Source organism: Oryctolagus cuniculus, unplaced genomic scaffold (assembly GCF_964237555.1).
Source record: "Oryctolagus cuniculus unplaced genomic scaffold, mOryCun1.1 SCAFFOLD_89, whole genome shotgun sequence".
Classification (NCBI taxonomy): domain Eukaryota; kingdom Metazoa; phylum Chordata; class Mammalia; order Lagomorpha; family Leporidae; genus Oryctolagus; species Oryctolagus cuniculus.
Genome location: NW_027208271.1, coordinates 328,164 through 345,828, shown reverse-complemented (window position 1 = coordinate 345,828; position 17,665 = coordinate 328,164). Strand labels below are relative to the sequence as shown.

General features: G+C 40.2%; 1 pseudogene; it reads right to left on the bottom strand.

Moving 5' to 3' along the window:
* Positions 1-2,054: 2,054 nt before the first annotated feature.
* On the bottom strand, positions 2,055-2,464 carry LOC100341221 (vesicle transport protein GOT1B pseudogene; annotated as a pseudogene).
* Positions 2,465-17,665: the final 15,201 nt, after the last annotated feature.

Sequence of the window (17,665 nt, the reverse complement as noted above, 5' to 3'; positions counted from 1 at the left end):
TTTAAGGTGTACAAACTTTATACATTTCATACATACAAATTTGGGAGCACAGTGATTCCCTTCACCCTATCCTCCCTCCTGCCCATACTCCCACTCTTCTTCCTCCCTCTACTCTTTCTATTCTTATATTTTTGTTGAAAAGGTATCTCTGTTACAGTGCAACATTTTATAAGAAATACATGTCTACAAAGAAGTGAAACAATATAGATATGCCTTACATCAACAGATACTCTTCTTACTCTGAAAATAATTGAACCACTGTAAATGATATGAATCAGTCAAAAATATGTTTAACAGAGCCCTACAGGGCACCTATATAAGACAACATTCAATGTATATATATTTGACACTGCCCAAGTGAGGATATTAATTTTTGAAGAACATTAGACACAACTTGAGGTCTTTTATTCCATGAACGATTGAGGTGGGAGTCTCCATGTATCGCCATTTTCACAGATACATCTTAAGTCAAATGAAAGTTCCCAAAAAGACAGAAATCCCCAAAACTGAATCATCAGACTATGTACCAAGTCTTTCTTTCTTCAGATGAACAAGGTTAAGAGTTCTATGTTCATTAAAAGATTTACTAAAGATAATACAAGTTGTAATATAGTTTGTAGACATGTTTGTAAATAATACCACAAATTTCAATTAGGATTTTATGTGTTAAAAAGCTTTGAAAGTGTTTAAAAATAAATAGCACAAACATTCATGATAAAACAAATAGTGCTGTGCCTGTTGAAATGTGTTTCCACATCTATTATAAAAGAAACAACCGCTGTTTCTTGCTGTCAATCAGCAACTTCTCACCTTTTTTTTAGTGTCATATTTTTAGGTAACTATGGCCAGTTTAATTCTAATAAAATAACCTTAGGATGTGAACTTAAAATATTTTTTTCCATTTCCTTAACCCAAAGAATGATCATATGAAGCATACATCATATATACTCATCTTTGTATATTATGAAAAAGGTGAAAATAAATGAAGATTCAGATTAAATGAACTGTTTTTAATAAGTTATAAGTTTAACATTTTAATGTTATATGTCTTAAAGTAAACATTATTAAAAGTAAATTTTATATTCATTAAATAAAAGTTAAAAAAGTAAATTTTAATTAATTAAAAACAAAATAGTAAAACCACTGCTAAAATTAAAAAAAATAAAAGAATGAAGAAAAATCACATCATGATGTAGAAAAATCTACTTGGTTTGCATCATTTGGTATCATTAAGTAGAAGAATATTTAATGAGACAAGTTTCATAACAGACCTCTTCATGGTCAAAAATGCTTTCTATTAAATATTAACATGTAATGAAGGATACAGAAACTCAGGAGGTCAGACTCCAAAGAAGCATCCACACTTCCAGAGTGTGTGGTTGACCAGAAAAGTCCATAGTCAGCTGTAATTTAGGAAGCAAGAGAACTAATAGACCTCTGCCTATTCCAGAAAAAAAGACTATTACAAACTTCAGATTTACATCTGGCTGTAAAAAACTAAGATTCTGAAAGAGCATAAAAGTTTTATTTTAACCACATATTTACAAAAAAAAAAAAGCAATTCATACATGAAAACTGGGTTTCCCTTGGTTTTAATACATCAAAAGGACATAATCCAATCTAACTCATGCAACACTTTCAAAGGTACAATGCATTGGAAATATATTTGCCATTGTAGTGGACATTTCTACAAAGCAAATGCCTATGGGTGCTTCTGAACTTGCAAAAAAAAAAAAAAAAATCAGGCACCACAGTTCTCGAAGATGGCTATGTTTCATACATGGTGGAAACAATGAAGACAGCCTTCAGGAGTCTCAATACGCATTGCAACATGATTTCCTCTCCCTCAGTTTGCTTGCTGACTTCCGGTCACTTGATTAGAAGGCCTGTTTTTTCATTGCTTCTTTGCTAACTGCTGTTGGTACTTTGTAGGCTACGCATTTTAAACCTCTGTAAAGAACATTAAAAGCTACTTCATGAAATTTAATTTTGTGCTGAATATTCTTCAAAGAACTTTATAAATAATATTTTAATGAGTTCAAATTCACTTTTTGTTATATCATATTGTTGCTTTCTCCAACTTTATTCACAAATGATCTAGTTCCAGGTAAATTTCAGAGGTATCCAAGCACTGACACTCTTCTAATAAAGCCAACCACCACAGGAAAAGCCCCCGAACAAGAGAAAGAATCCATAAGCTTTGAAAAACACACCTACCAAAGGCCAACCGATGAGGACTACAAATACACCACCCAGGAAAAATCCAGTGGCTTTCATTTTATGTGTTTGAAAGAATCTGAATGTTCTTTCTAAACCAATTACAAAAGCCAAGCCAGCCACAAACAAAACATTTCAATAGGAAGTAACACTTTGTCAAAAAAGAGAACCATTCCAAAGAACAGGAAAAACACTCCAAATCCTGCAATCCCATTCCAATTTTCTGGGTGTCTGTTAAGGAGATCATGGCTGTGGTGGTAAGGGCAGCAGTGGCAGCAGCTAGGAATGCCAATGGTGGGAAGCTGAGTCAGGAGAAATGAACCCATTTTTATTTGTAATCTCAGATCTCAAATGGGCACTCAACACTGGTGAGTATTACACTATACTTCCCAAGGACATTGGTTTCTCCACTATCCATATTACTTTTTCAAACCCTTTTCCTCCTCAAATTTGTATCACCCCTGACTGTCCCTTACTGTCTACTGATGACCTGGCTCATACTTCATTGAGCAAGTATAATGAATGAGTTGGGAACTCTCTAATATTGCTACCATGCAAGACACCTTCCCCACATATAAATTCTACCTTCTCTCTCCTCTTTCAACAGATGATGTGTTCCTGATTCTATAGGCTTCTCACTTGGGTTTTGGATCACACCCTCAACTACTTCTGCAAAAAATTTCCTTCTCTATTAAGTATTTATGCAGAAAAGAAGGAAGGAAAGAAGGAAAAAAGGGAGGAAGGGAGGGAGGAAAAAGGAGAGGGAGAGGAGGGAGGGAAGAGAAAAAGATGTTTCCTTGATCACACCTCCTTTAGAGTTACAACTTCAATTCTCTCCTTTCTTTCCCTAAAGTGCTTTCTACAGTCATTCTTTCATTCCCTCACTTTTTATCCTCTCATCTCATCAGTCTGCTCTAACTGGACTTTATCCTCATCATTTCATAGAAGCTGTGCTAAGCAATATCACCAACAACTTCTATCTTGTCTAAGTCAATGTCACTTCCCTGCCTTTATCTTAAACTCGCAACAGCATTCAGCTGTTTTGCTACTTTCTTCTCCTTGGACCATTTTCTTTCTTTTTCTTTTTTTTTTTAAGATTTTTTTTTATTTACCTGAAAGGCAGAGTTACAGAGAGGCAGAGGCAAAGGCAGAGGCAGAGAGAGAATCTTCCATCCACTGATTCACTTCCCAAATGGCCACAACACCCAAAGCTATGAAGATCTGAAGCCAGGAGCCAGGAACTTCTTCTGGGTCTCACACACAGGTGCAGGGGACCAAGGAGCTGGCCCACCTTCTACTGCTTTCCCAGGACATGACAGGGAGCTTGATTGAAAGAAGAGCAGCCAGGACTAGAACTGATGCCCATATGGGATGCTGGCACTGCAGGAGACGGATTTAGCCAATATCCCATGGTGCCAGCTCTGAAATATTTTCATTCTCTTATTGTACCACATTATCTCAGCATTCCCCTCCTCATTCTGCTCTTCCTTATTATTTTTTGTTATTCTTCTTTCTTAACTAATTGTATATGCACAGTTAGTTCACAACATTGGATACAATTTTTTAAAAAAAGATTTATTTATTTATTTTGAGAGGTAATGTTACACATAGAGAGAGGGCCAGCCAGAAAGATCTTCTATCCACTGGTTCACTCCCAAATGGCTGCAAGGGCTGGAGTTGTGCCCATCTGAAACCAGGAGCCAGGAGCTTCTTCTGGGCCTCCCATGTGGGTGCAGGGGCTCAAGGACTTGGGCCACCTTCTACCGCTTCCCCAGGCTGTAGCAGAGTGCTGGATTGGAAGCGGAGCAACCGGGACTTGAACCGGTGCCCATATGGGATGTCAGCACTGCAAGCAGTGGCTTTACTCGCTAGGACACAGTGCTGCCCCACTTACCAATCATTTTAAGGCTGCAGTAGTAGGGAGTGGGTGGTTTCTGAAGAATTCACAAATGCAGCTCATTCAAGTAAAGTGCTCCCACCCCATCGCACCACTATATACGCTGTTTTTGTTAATTAAAGGTTCTGGTGAGTTCTAAGCTGGCCAGCAGTGACTCAGGAGGCGAGCTTGTCTCTTTGCACTGCTAGACTCCAAAGACCTCGGCGCTCCCAATTTCGGAGCTCACTGCTCCTCACTCACCCTTCCTTGCCACCAGGACGCCAGCTCCCCGTGCTGCCAGGAGGCGATGAGTAGCCCCACAGGCCCAGGAGCACAGATGCCCATCCAGAGCCCACCCAAAAGCAGGCCCACCTCAGGTGTCACCTTCAGACAGTCACTGTCTCCTGCTGCGGGAGACTACCTGGCTCCACGTTGCAGAGTTCCTGGTTCACCCGCCCACTAAGGAGAGAAGCAGAGGCACAGCTGTGCTTTCTGGAAATCCGCTCAGCTAGGGGGCAGAGATTCCCCAGGCTGGGGGAAAGGAGGGCCTGAGCCAGCCTGCGCCATAGCTCTGTGGCCTGGAAAAATTAATCACCTTCTGCGGGCCTGCAGGTCGCGGCGTCTCGCCAGATGGCGCTCTAAGCGGTAGCTCAGATGTCAACAGCTCCCTGACTTCCAGCCAGTCAGTGGGCTTCAGTGCCCAGCACCGGCTCAGGTTCCACCCCTGCCGTAGGCCTTCAGTCAATCATCGCTCTAGAAGGGCGGGGCTGGCCCCGAGAGACCCGCCTCCACGCCGGCTGGCTGTAAAGGCTGCGGCCCGCTGAGGGCTGTGGGTTAGTAGTCTGTGTGTGCGGGGACTGGTACCGCATGACACCAAGAGTGTGGAAAAGCTGGAGAAGATGAACTGGTCCTCATGAGTACATGCGGCTTGCTACACACGCGGCACTTTGGGATACCCTGTAACCTGAACGTCTGCAGAAAAGCCAAGTGCACAATACAAATTTACTCCGGGAAATTGTATCTAGGAGGGCTGTGCTCGCTTTGTGAGTGTGGACACTCGGGGAGGGCTTGCAAGGAGGCAGGTGGAGCGGCCTTGTGTGTGGCTGAAAACCGTTTAGTCCCAGGAACCCTGGCCATGCTGTGCTCTTGATCATCCTGTGCTGCTGCTGGGAGGAGGGGGTGGGCGGGACATCGTTTACTTTATTTTAAAATCAAGATTGATATATTGAGGGTCCTTGTCTATTTAGATAAGAATTCTAAATATCGAGTTTCTGTAAATGAGAAAACATGGTACAGTCTAGCATTTAGAGTGTGAGAAAAATACACAGGAAGGTGAGGGATTTACCAAGAGGAAGGGGGTCAGAAATTGAAAGCGGCTGTGGCACACCAGGCTTTTCCAGGGAGTAGACCAGAGGCTGCAAAGGAGAGAGAGCACGTGGGTAGGAGAGCAGCGGCGGGGCAAACCAGCAGGCTCCAGAGGCAGCCAGAAGGCCCCACACCAAGAGACGTGGGGTGAACAAGGGCCATGTACAAGCCTTCACAGGTCAGAGCCACGGGGAGAGGAAAAACCGTGCAGGTGGGAATGACCACAAAACCACGTGGTGTGGGCAGACAGCGGAGGGGCTGCTAAAAAGCTGTGTGCCTGGAGGCTTGGGAGGGCAAGGGCAGGCCCAGAGGGCTCCATGCTTTTTATGCGCTCCCCAAAGGGGCATGATTAGTTGTCTGCTTGACAAGTTGGGAATACAGGTGGAATACATAGGGGTTGAGGGCATAGTTTTCCAGCTCATGAATCTGATTAACTTAATCTTGTATGCCTGCTCATATCAGGGGACGTGCTTTCACTGGCTGAAGACTTCCGTTTGAGTCCTCTCTCACTTTTTCATGATAAAGCTGTTCTCACACAGTCATGACTGTGGAACAAATCATAGTTCTGCAGTGTCTTCCTCAAAGGAGTGTTGTGGGTCAGAGGGGTGCGAGGCTGGGGGCCAGTCATCACTCATCACTCCCTATGCATGGTCTCTGGTGCATCCAGGACCGAAGGTGCAAAGCAATTAACCTTGCAAAGAAACTGCCACCATTTGTGGGCCAGAAATAGCATCTTTTTTTTTTTTAGGTTTATTTGAAAGTCAGAGTTACAGAGAGGGAGAGGCAGAACAAGGGAAGTCTTCCAACCTCTGGTTCACTCCCCTAAATGGCCACGAGGACCAAGGACTGGGTGAGGCTGAGACAGGAGTTTCTTCTGGGTCTTGGACTAGGGCTTAGGGGTCCAAGGACTTGGGGCATCCGCCACTGCTTTCCCAGCTGCATTAGCAGGGAACTGAATTGAAAGTGGAGCAGCCTGGATTCAAACCATTGCCAACATGGGATGGGTGCCTTAACTCATGGTGCCAGGTCCCATCATCTGCTGTTTGGACTGTACAATATATTAAGATATCTTTGTGATGGGGCTGGTGCTGTGGTGTAACAGGTAAAGCCATTGCCTGCAGTGGTGCATTCCCATATGGGTGTGGGTTCAAGTCCTGGCTGCTCCTCTTCCGATCCAGCTCTCTGCTATGGCCTGGGAAAGCAGTAGTAGATGGCCCAAGTCCTTGGGTCCCTGTACCCATGTAGGAAACCTGGAAGAAGCTCCTTGCTTCAGATCAGCACAGCTCCACCTATTGCAGCCAATTGGGGAGTGAACCAGTGGATGGAAGATCTCTCTCTTTCTCTTCCTCTCCTGTGTACTTCTGACTTTGAAATAAACAAATAAATCTTTAAAAAATCATATCTTTGTGATTTTAAGGTAGTTCTGACCTTTACTCTTAACATTAGTAGTTACAGTCTGAGGAACTGAGGAAACTTCAGTAATTCGATGCTAAGTTTAAATATTAGGTCGATAAGATTGCTACTTGTTTTCGTCTCATTTGGTTTGTAGCTACTAGACAGCTTTATTGGATAAAAATATATTCAGCTGTAGTTGTGCTTTCAAACCTGTCTGCTTAGTGATTTTTTTTTTAAGATTAAAAGATTGGAAGACATGATTGAGTTATTTCTTGCAAAAATTCTTCCACTCCTGGGAAGACCAAAACCAGCAAGAAAAGCAAACAACAAACTTTCATTAATTAAATTGAGAATCCTGTGCTCACAAACCTGAATGGCTGAGCTGGAAAGCGGACCTGATATGTGCCCTCTTAACTGCAGAACTTCTCTTGCAGGCCTCCCCCAGAGGAAGCACTGCTTTGGTCAGAAGGATTCGAGGAGCTCCAGGCCAGCAAATATGAGTTAACCTTGAATTTGATCTACTGCAAATATTGCAAGAGTCTAGAAAGGTTGTGTCCCCACAACAAATGAGCAGCTCACAAGAGGAGAAATAGACTCAACAGTCACAGGAGCCTAGAACATCTTTTTAACCCCTTATTTTTTAGTATATTGACTCCAAGTGGGGAAGACAAATTAGCCTTAAACAGCACAGTGGTTGTGTTCTTGGTTGAGCTTGAGTCTGCTTTTCCATTGCATATGTTTACAAGATGCTTAGTTCTGAGAGAATTTGTCATTCCCCTGTGGACTTTTTTTTTTTTTTTTTTTGCATCAACAGCAAACATAAGTATTTGTCTTTGTACTTAAGCATTTTGCCTACTGGCATCTTTGTCTTTAAGATTTGTTAAAATTTTATGTAAGTTATGTAACTTTCATGTATTTCATATGTATAGGTTTTGGAACATAATGATACCTCCCACTCCACCCTCCCTCCCACCCATTCTCCAATTCTTCTTCCTTCTCCCTTTGCCATTCCCTCTCTTAATTTTTTACAAAAAGCTAATTTCAGTGTATTTAATGATCATTCAGTTAATCCTACACTAAGTAAAGGAGCTCAACAATAATATGGAAAAAAAAAACTGTTCCTCAATGAAAGAGACAGGCTGTAAGTAATTATTGATTCTCAAAATGTTCACTCCAATGCATTACATTTCAGGTACTCTATAAGTTACCTCAGATCAGGGAAAACATAGTATCTGTGTTTTTAAGACTGATTTATTTGACTAAGTATAATGGTTTCCAGTTGCATCCATTTTGTTGCAAAAGACATATTTTTTTACAGGTTATTAGTAATCTATGGTGTGTGTGTGTATATATATACCATAATTTCTTTATCCAGTCACAAGTTGATGGAGAACTTGATTGATTCCATATCTTAGCTCTTGTGAATTGTGCTGCAGTGAACATGGTGGAACAGATACGTTTTTCATAGGCTGATTTCTTTTTGTTTGGGTAAATTCTAGAAGTGGGATGGTGTATCATATGATTGGTATATATTCAGATTTCTGAGGTATCTCCATATTGTCTTCCATAGTGGTTGTACCAGCTTACATTCTCACCAGCTGTGGATTAGGGCACCTTTCTCACCACATCCTTCCCAACATTTGTTGTTTAATTTCTGTATGAGAGCCTGTTGAGGTGAAATATCATTGTGGTTTTGATTTACATTTCCCTGATGGTTAGTGATCCTGAGCATGTTTTCAAATATCTGTTGGCCATTTGAATTTCCTCTCTTGACAAATGCCTGAAAAGTCCTTTGCTCATTTCTTAACTGGATTTTTTTGTTGTTATTGAATTTCTTGAGCACTTTATAGATTCTGGATATTAACCCTTTATTAGTTGCATAGTTTGCAAATATTTCTTCCCATTCTGTCAGTTGCCCCCTTCCTTCACTTTGCTGAGGGTTTCTTTTGCAGTGCAGAAGCTTCTCAGATTAATAAAATCTCATTTGTCAATATTGATTTGATTGCCTGTGTTTCTGGGGTCTTTCCAAGGATCTTTATCTATGTCAATGTCAAGCAGAGTTTCCCCAATATTCTCTAAGAATGACGGTATTGGGTCATAGCTTCAGGTGTTTGACCCATTTTGAGTGGATTTTTGGGTAAGGTATAAGGCAGAGGTCTAGTTTTATGCTTCTACATGTGGAGATCCAGTTTATCCAGCATATTTTTAAGAGACTGATTTAATATGAGAAACCACATAACCCTGAAAGTATACACTACATAATGTTCCTGTCAATTTCTTCATCTTGATAATGTTTTGTCACTCTGTTTGAAACAGAAATGTTTTAACATAGAGTAATTTCATACAGGCACTCTGAAAAAACAAATAGAACAGTTTGTGTTATCTGTCATGACATCACTTGAAACAATCCCCCAAATTTTCACTGGAGCATGTCTCTTGTACAGGTGCTGTTATTCAACCACAATATTTTACCATTCATGGTTCAAATTTCTATCATTGTGTTGGAGAGAAGAGAAACAGTAGTGAATTTCTGGGACATGACAGGTATCATAGATGGAAGTGTACAATGTATATTTGGGTGGTGTGGAACAAGGAGGTGCCTACCCTGTGCCAGGTGTCACAGTATTTCTAACTTTGTTTTCCTATGTAAGCCCAAAATCACAGCTAAAGGAGTTAGCCTGATCTTATAGAGCATCCCTGCCATTGAATCGGTAAGCTTTAACATGTACAGATTCCTCAATTCTGGCTTAGATGCTTTTTGACAGCATAAGAAAGTAATTTACTACATGGTGACTACCATTTTTTTCCTTTTTTAAAAAGATTTTATCCATTTATTTAAGAGGTAGAGTTACAGACAGTGAGAGGGAGAGCCAGAGAGAAAGGTCCTCCATCTGCTGGTTCACTCTCCAAATGGCCACAACAGCCAGAGCTGAGCTGATCTGAAGCCAGAAGCCAGAAGCCAGGAGCGTCTTCTGGGTCTCGCAGGGCCCAAGCACTTGGGCCATCTTCCACTGCTCTCTCACACCATAGCAGTGAGCTGGATTGGAAGAGGAGCATCCAGGACTAGAACCTGTGTCCATATGGGATGCTGGCACCACAGGCAGAGAATTAATCCACTGTGCAACAGTGCTGGCCCAACCACACAAATTTAACCTGATTTTTAACATCTTAGTTAAGGTGAAGTTTGCAGTCATTCAAGGTGACTGTAACAACTCAAAAGAGCTTCTTCTTGGCCTTACAGATAAAAAGAGGAATCGCCTGGAGTTAAGAAATGCACTGTAATCTGAGGAAATGGCATTAAGCAAAGGTCTGATTTTTGGCTCATAATCCATCATGACCAGACCATACAATATTTGGAGATAACCCATCTCAATGAAAGTTTACAAAAATAATTCATGGAATTATTTTTATAATATTATATAATTATATAATATTCAGTTATAATTATTATGTCTTGCAAGATAGGACCCATTGCTCACTGATGATATCATTAATTTATTGATTGGCTGAATGATGCACGGACTCTTTAAGATTTATTTGAAAGAAAGAGTTATACAGAGGTGGGGCAGAGGGAGATCCTCCATCTGCTGGTGCACTCAATGGCTGGAGCTGGGCTCAATCTGAAACCAAGAGCCTGGAGTTTCTTCCAGGTAACTGTAGTAGAGAGATGTATTGGAAGTGGACAGCTGGGACTGGAGTTGAAGCCCATATTGGATGCTGGAACTGCAGGTGGCAGCTTTACATGCTATGCCACAGTGCCAACCCCCAAAAATTCTTAACTGAAACTGCATGCCCTTGGGGCCAGTACTGTGCAGTAGCTGGTTAAGCCACCACCTGCAGCACTGGCATCCCATATGAGCACAAGTTCGTGTCCTAGCTACCCCACTTCCAATCTAGCTTCCTGCCAATATCCCTAGGAAAACAGTAGAGGATGGCCCAAGTGCTTGGGACCCTGCACCCACATAGGAAACCTTGAGGAAGCTTCTGGCTCCTGGCTTTGGCTTGGCCCAATCCCAGCCAGTGTGGTCATTTGAAGAAGTGAACCAGCAGATAGAACATCTCTCCCTCTCCCTTTCTGTCTCTCTTTCTCCTCTCTCTGTATTTCTGCATTTAAAATATATAATCCAATCAAAAATGTATTCTCAAAATGTAACTGAAGGGGCCGGTGCTGTGGCATAGCAAGAAAAGCCACCTGCAGTGCTGGCATCCCATATGGGCACCAGTTTGAGACCCAGCTGCTCTGCTTCTGATCCAGCTCTCGGCTATGGCCTGAGAAAGCAGTAGAAGATGGCCCAAGTCCTTGGGCCCCTGCTCCAAAGGAAGGAGACCTGGAAGAAGCTCCTGGCTCCTGGATTTGGATCAGCCCAGTTCTGGCCATTGTGGCCATTTTTGGGAGTGAACCAGTGGATAGAAGTCCTCTATTGTTCTCTCTCTGAATCTGCCTCTCAGTAACTCTGCCTTTCATATAACAAAATGAATATTTTAAAAAACATGTAACTGAAAACAAATCATGTAAATATTCTAGGTGGGACTGAACAAAAATATCCTCAGGCCAAGAGCTATTTTCTCCAGAAGAGCCATTGAAACAGTAGCATTGATTTTGTTCTGCTTGTTTACGCTCCAATGTGAATTTGTTCTTTCCCCTTCATATATTCACCACCTCATCAAGGCTTCATTTGTGTCATGCCAGTTTTACTTCCTAGTATTTGTGTGTTCCCTTGAATTAGATTTTCTTCCAATATGCCTTAAATATGGAGTAAGATTTCTTTTTTTTAAGATTTATTTATTTATTTATTTATTTGAAGGTCAGAGTTCACAGAGAAAGAAAGGCAGAAAGAGGGAGAGAGAGAGAGGTCTTTCATCTGCTGGTTCACTCCCCAGTTGGCTGCAATGGCTGGAGCTGAGCCTATCTGAAGCCAGGAGCCAGAAGCTTCTTCCAGGTCTCACACACAGGTGCAGGGGCCCAAGCCCTTGAGCCATCTCCTACTGCTTTCCCAGGCCATAGAAAAAAGCTGTATTGGAAGTGGAGCAACTAGAACTCAAACTGGTGCCCATATGGGATTCCAGCACTGCAGGTGGTAGCTTTCCCCACTACACCACAGCACCAGCCCCAGATTTCTTTCCATAAACACCATTTTACCATATATTGTTCTCTATTAAAATATTTCCAAATTACCTTAGAGCACTGGATTTATGTTAATGAATAAGATTATGATCATACGGAATTAACTTTCTGGTTAACCAGGTAACCATCACCCCTTAGTTCCTCAGTTACTTCACTCTAAGGGAGTTGACTGGATCCCTAAAAACACTTCCAGCTCCAAAACCCTGTCTGGCTTTGGATGTTCCTTAGAGTCTGTCCCTACCCTGACAACTTTATTTTTTCCCCAAAAGTATCTAATGTAAAATCATAGCTTCAATGTTTTTGCTGTTTATTCTAATTGGGAGGGCAGCAAATACTGCTATAAAAGCCATTAGGATTTTACTTTTGATGACCTTCTGTCTGGATTGTTCCCCTTTCCCTTAATCTTCCCTTATCTGATCCATTCTTCAAGATCCAGCTCATCTTCTTAAGGCACAATAGTTCATTAATCTCTGGCCCAAGCTTGCATTCAAAATATACTCATCGATTGCCTACTCAAACAAGGCCCTACTGACACCCAGAGGAATAAAAGAAATTCCTACCCATGTGGAATGTACAATCTTGTGGGTTCAAATGTCAAGAACAAGTTACCAAATAAAGCAACAAGGTAGTTCTAGATTATGACAAATGCTTGCAAGAAAACAAAAAAAACTAAGTGATGAGGCAAATGGGAGACTTGATTGCCTGGGAAGGCACATTCTATATGCTCCATGAATTTGTATTGACTGAATAAACTACAGGCTCTGCCTTTTAATAACAAATCCTCTTTGAATAGGATAAATGTGAAAGTTATTTTAGCTAGGTCACAACTTTCTTTCTCTCTCTAGTTCCAAAACAATTTTTGCCTATAAAAACCAATCTAAACAAAATATAATATGTGATATTTTAAAATTAGGAGTCATTGGTTTATTTACTTTTTAGAATTTATATATGTAATGGGAACAGATTTGATGTATTTCATATACACAATCTTAAGAACATAGTGATACATCTCATCCTCCCTTTCTTCCCTATCTCCTTCTTCCTTTTTCCAAATGATCACATCTGCCAGGGCTGAGCTGGGTTGAAGGACACTAGGACACAATAGCTTCATCGGGTCTCCCACATGGGTGCAAGGACCCAGGGACTTGGGCCATCTTCTGCTGCTTTCCAAGACACATTAGGGAGCTAGATTGGAAGTAGAGCAGCTGGGACCCAAACCGTTGACCATATGAGATGTCAGTACCACCCACAGAAACTTAACCCACTATGCCATAATGTTGACCCCTTTCCTTCATTTGAGTGGTTACAGTTGCATTAGAGTTTTCATTTTGTTGCCTGTAATTCATTGCTATTTTATACAACTACTCCTGAATTTGCTTGTTTATCTTGAACTCTAAGACCTCATTGGATTTATTGGTTTCAGGATTTTTTTGTAAATTCTTGAATTTGTTTTGCTTTATAAAGACAATCATTTCTTTTGCAAATATAGGCAGTCAAATGTATAATTGTTGCCTTAAGCCCTGTCAGATAATTCTAACATCTCTGCTTTCTCATTGTTGGTATCTACTTATTGGGTTTATGCAAGTTGAGATTTGCCTGGTTCTCGGTATGACAAGTGCTTTTCTGAGTCTGAGTGAGTAATTATGATGAGAACCTACATCCTATTTAGCCAAACATTCTGCAGCTGGTTTGGGATGTGCTTTTTCTATAGAAGCAGTCCTGCTTTGTTCTCAGATTGGAGATAAGTCCAGGTTCTGTGCTGGCTTATGTTGACACCCAACAGGGAGAGACAACCCTAAGCAGATCTGTCTTGTGAGGCTGCTCCTTTCCTGATCATTTGGCTTAGGAAACAGAGCTTTTGTTGGGACATTTTTTGTCTTTCTCCTGGCACTTCTGGGTTACCAGTTGTTGGGGCCCAAGTGTGACATATATTAGGCAAAAGGACAAGCTAGAGAACTTTCCACCATCTCATCTCATTCCTTGGGTCTAGTCTCCGGTTGTTTGTCCTACATCTCTCTACATTTCATCTTTTTTTTTAAAGATTTATTTTTTAATTTGAAAAATGGTTACAGAAAGAGGAAGAGAGAGATCTTCCATCCATTGGGTCACTCTCCAAATGGCCACAACATTCAGGGATGGGCCAGACTGAAGCCAGGAGATGGAAGCATCTTCAAGGTCTCCCTTGTATGTGGTGGGGACCCAAGCATTTTAACCATCCTCAGCTGCTCTCCCAGGCACATTGGTAGGTAACTGGATAAGAAGCAGCTGGAACACCAACTTGTTTCCAGATGGGATGCTGGCATTGCAGGCAGCAGCTTAACCCACTATAACACAGTGCTGGCTCCTACATTTCAGACTTTTTATGTTTGTTTCCTCCATAATGTACAAATGTTTTAGTTGTATTCAAAGGGAAGAAATAGGGAAAAGTGTGTGTATTCCATCTCCCAGGAAGTGAACATCTTCTCTACCATTTTTTTCTTTTTAATATTTTGATTACCATATTTCAACAAATTGGTTTCTTTTTCAATCCTGCATTTTTGTTTATGTGTTTCAGCATATCTGAATCATCAGGTAGTCATAGTAGCCTATGGCTCAGCACTACTATCTAAGAGAAAAAAAAAATTTAAAGAAGATCCAAAGGGAGCAAGAGTAAATGATTGGTTCAGCCCTTTCTTTAGAGCACACATTAGCTCCTCTAACTTCCAACCTCAGCAAGGCAACTTGGAGAAGGGAAACATAACTAGAGATAGGGTGGTGGCTTTTTATAAAGATTCATTTATTCATTTGGAAGGCATAAGTACAGAGACAAAAGGAGACAGAGAGAGATAGGAGAGAGAGAGAAGAGAGAAAATATTCTTGGATTACTAAAACACTATTAATCACTTCCTGGCTTTCATTACTAAGTTTTTCTAATTTATCCATGAATACTAACCTAAGCTTAGGCAACAAAACGTATGCACACTTTTCCCATTTCACACATTAGCTGGCAAAGATGACATGCATGCTGCTACCTCCCTACTGCTCTAATGAATGACATGAGGCTTCCAAGTCAAATAATAACAATGCTACTCCCCTGCTCCACTTCTCAGCTCAACCCTGAGTCAAGGAAATACATCCTGGAACAGTGTACATAGTAAAATACTAAAACAAGGTTGATTTAGTGATCCTGCAATGACTGATTTTAGAAACAGAAAAAAGACAGAAATCTTAATCAGTCACATCAATCTTTAACCCATGTAACCCTCATCAACAGCAAACTCTTCCTAAAAACAATTAAAAATACTTAAAAAAATTACCTATGAGTTCACTAGTTACTAATTAGAATTAAAATAATGAAATGAGTATTACCCAGAGATTGAAATGAAATAACTAAGAATTGGGAAATAATTCATAGCACCAGGTATGCCAGCTTGGAACAAAGACATTCCATATCTCCTCTCAGTGCAGGGCTTGCAGGATAGCCTATAGACAGTCATATAAGATAAAACTGCACTTGTCTTCCTCCAGCCTGTGGCAAAGAATGTCCACAGTGAATCAGATAGCTGATTCTGTCAGTGAGGCTGCTGATGACAATAATGAATGAGTAACCCACTGTAATGCATCATCAAAGATTCAGGAACCACTGAGGAACTAAGAGATTGAGGTCTCAGAGGGGATACTGTCTGCACAACCCAGACAGACAAGGAAAGAGAATGTTTAAAGACAGATAGATTAATATCAGTGCTTAAATAAAAGTATTTGTGAGCTCAATGAAAATAAAACAACTTTTAAATACAAAGATTTGAAAATACAAAAATATTTAGATAAATTATAAATGTAATGTGTACAAACCATGACTGTTTCCTTTTGTAACTGATAAAATTTTAAAACAGTCCTGCTTTGCTGTAGCATTAGCAAAGCTACATAAAATTGATAGCTGTAGTATCAAATTAAGTTGCCCAAGAGATTAAGCTTCTCAATGGATTGATTGCATTCCTAACCAGATTGTGTGTGTGTGTGTGTGTGTGTGTGTGTGACTGGAGGTGGGTGGCAAGGTGATTAACCACCTTCTAAATAACTAAATATATAAAGTTGGATTTACAATTATATTGGTGCCTTAAAAACCCAAAAAATAGATAGAGATGCCAAGTAAACCTCAAAGGGTGAGAGTCAGTGACCAGTGCTCCTTTTCCTCCATACAATTTAGGAGAATACTGGGTTGCATAATAATCTCTTTACTATATAACAAATGCCTTTATCTTTTACCAAATTGTTATACTTTCCAATTTGAATTTCTCCTCCTGGTTATGTTCAATTTGCAGTGGATAATATTTTTGTTTTACAAATTTAGTTACTTATTCGAAGACAGAGTTACAGCAAGAGAGAGTGAGAAGGAAGAGATCTTTCATCCTCTGGTTTACTTCTCAAATATCTACAGCATTGCAGAGTGGGTCAGGCAAAGCCAGGAGGCTGAACAGTGGATAATCTCATTAGTCATTAATTTAAAATAGAAAGGTTTATTGACATATGCTATGATAAAATCCAATAAAAGAAAAAAGCAATAAATATTGCTACCTATAATTTTAGTTAGTCTATAAATATTGTATAACTACAATATATATACTTTTGTACAATATTACAATATATAATACCAGGGATATACTATCAAAAATGAAGCTACTGATACTCAATTATTATAAACAAAAAAATTGGTAACTATACTGATTCTGAACAATAATAGAGTGATTCTATTTTTAAATTTAAACATTTTCATGAACTCAAATGATTCTTTGTAGCTCCTAATAAGCCCTGGCAGTCCTATGTTGTTTAGCACTTCATCTTCAGTGCCAGCATGATTATTACACTGCTAACAATGCAGTAGAATTGAAGACCTGACAGTCACAAAATGTTTCACAGTCATATGAACCTCACCTTAAGATAGGAATGTGTAGAATAAATCCTTTAAATAGAAAGATGGTCTTCTTATGTTACAAGAGAGAAAGAACTAGAGAGATAAAATGACTTGCCTATGTCTCTTAACTGTTTTGGGCAGAAATAAGATGATTTCTAAGATTCTGACCATTTCCCTTTAAACTACTGCCTCAACTAGATGAGCCCATAATTTTAAGGACATCAAACTTAGGCACAATGAATTCACATGGATTTTTTAAGGTTACATGACAAAGAAGTATCAAAGTGAAATGTAAAAATCATTGTCCACATCTTTCTCTCTTCCTGATCCATTATGTAAGTTTGATTTACAATTATTCATTATTCAAATATCATTTACAACCAAGAATTATTTTTGCTGAATTTAACAATGAAACTGCTTTTAGCCATTAAGTCATTTTATTGGAAGAAATAGACATGGGTTTTTTGTTTTGTTTTGTGTTTTAATTTGAGAGGCAAAAAGACAGGAAGAGAAGGGGTATTCACCCTCTGGTTCACTGCTCAAATACCCACAATGTCCAGAGGTGGTCAAGGAGCAGGGAACCCAATCATTTGAGCCATCACACTGCTGCTTCCCAGAGGCCGGAACTGGGAATCACACCCATTAACTCCAGTGTGTGACACCAGCATCTTAACCACAGGGCTAAATGCTGTCTTCCAGACATGTTTTTTCATCAGTCATTTGAAAATGAAAGTTAAGTCAGACCTGAAATCTGAGATTTTGGACTCCTCAGGCACATATAGGCAAGGTTATGCAT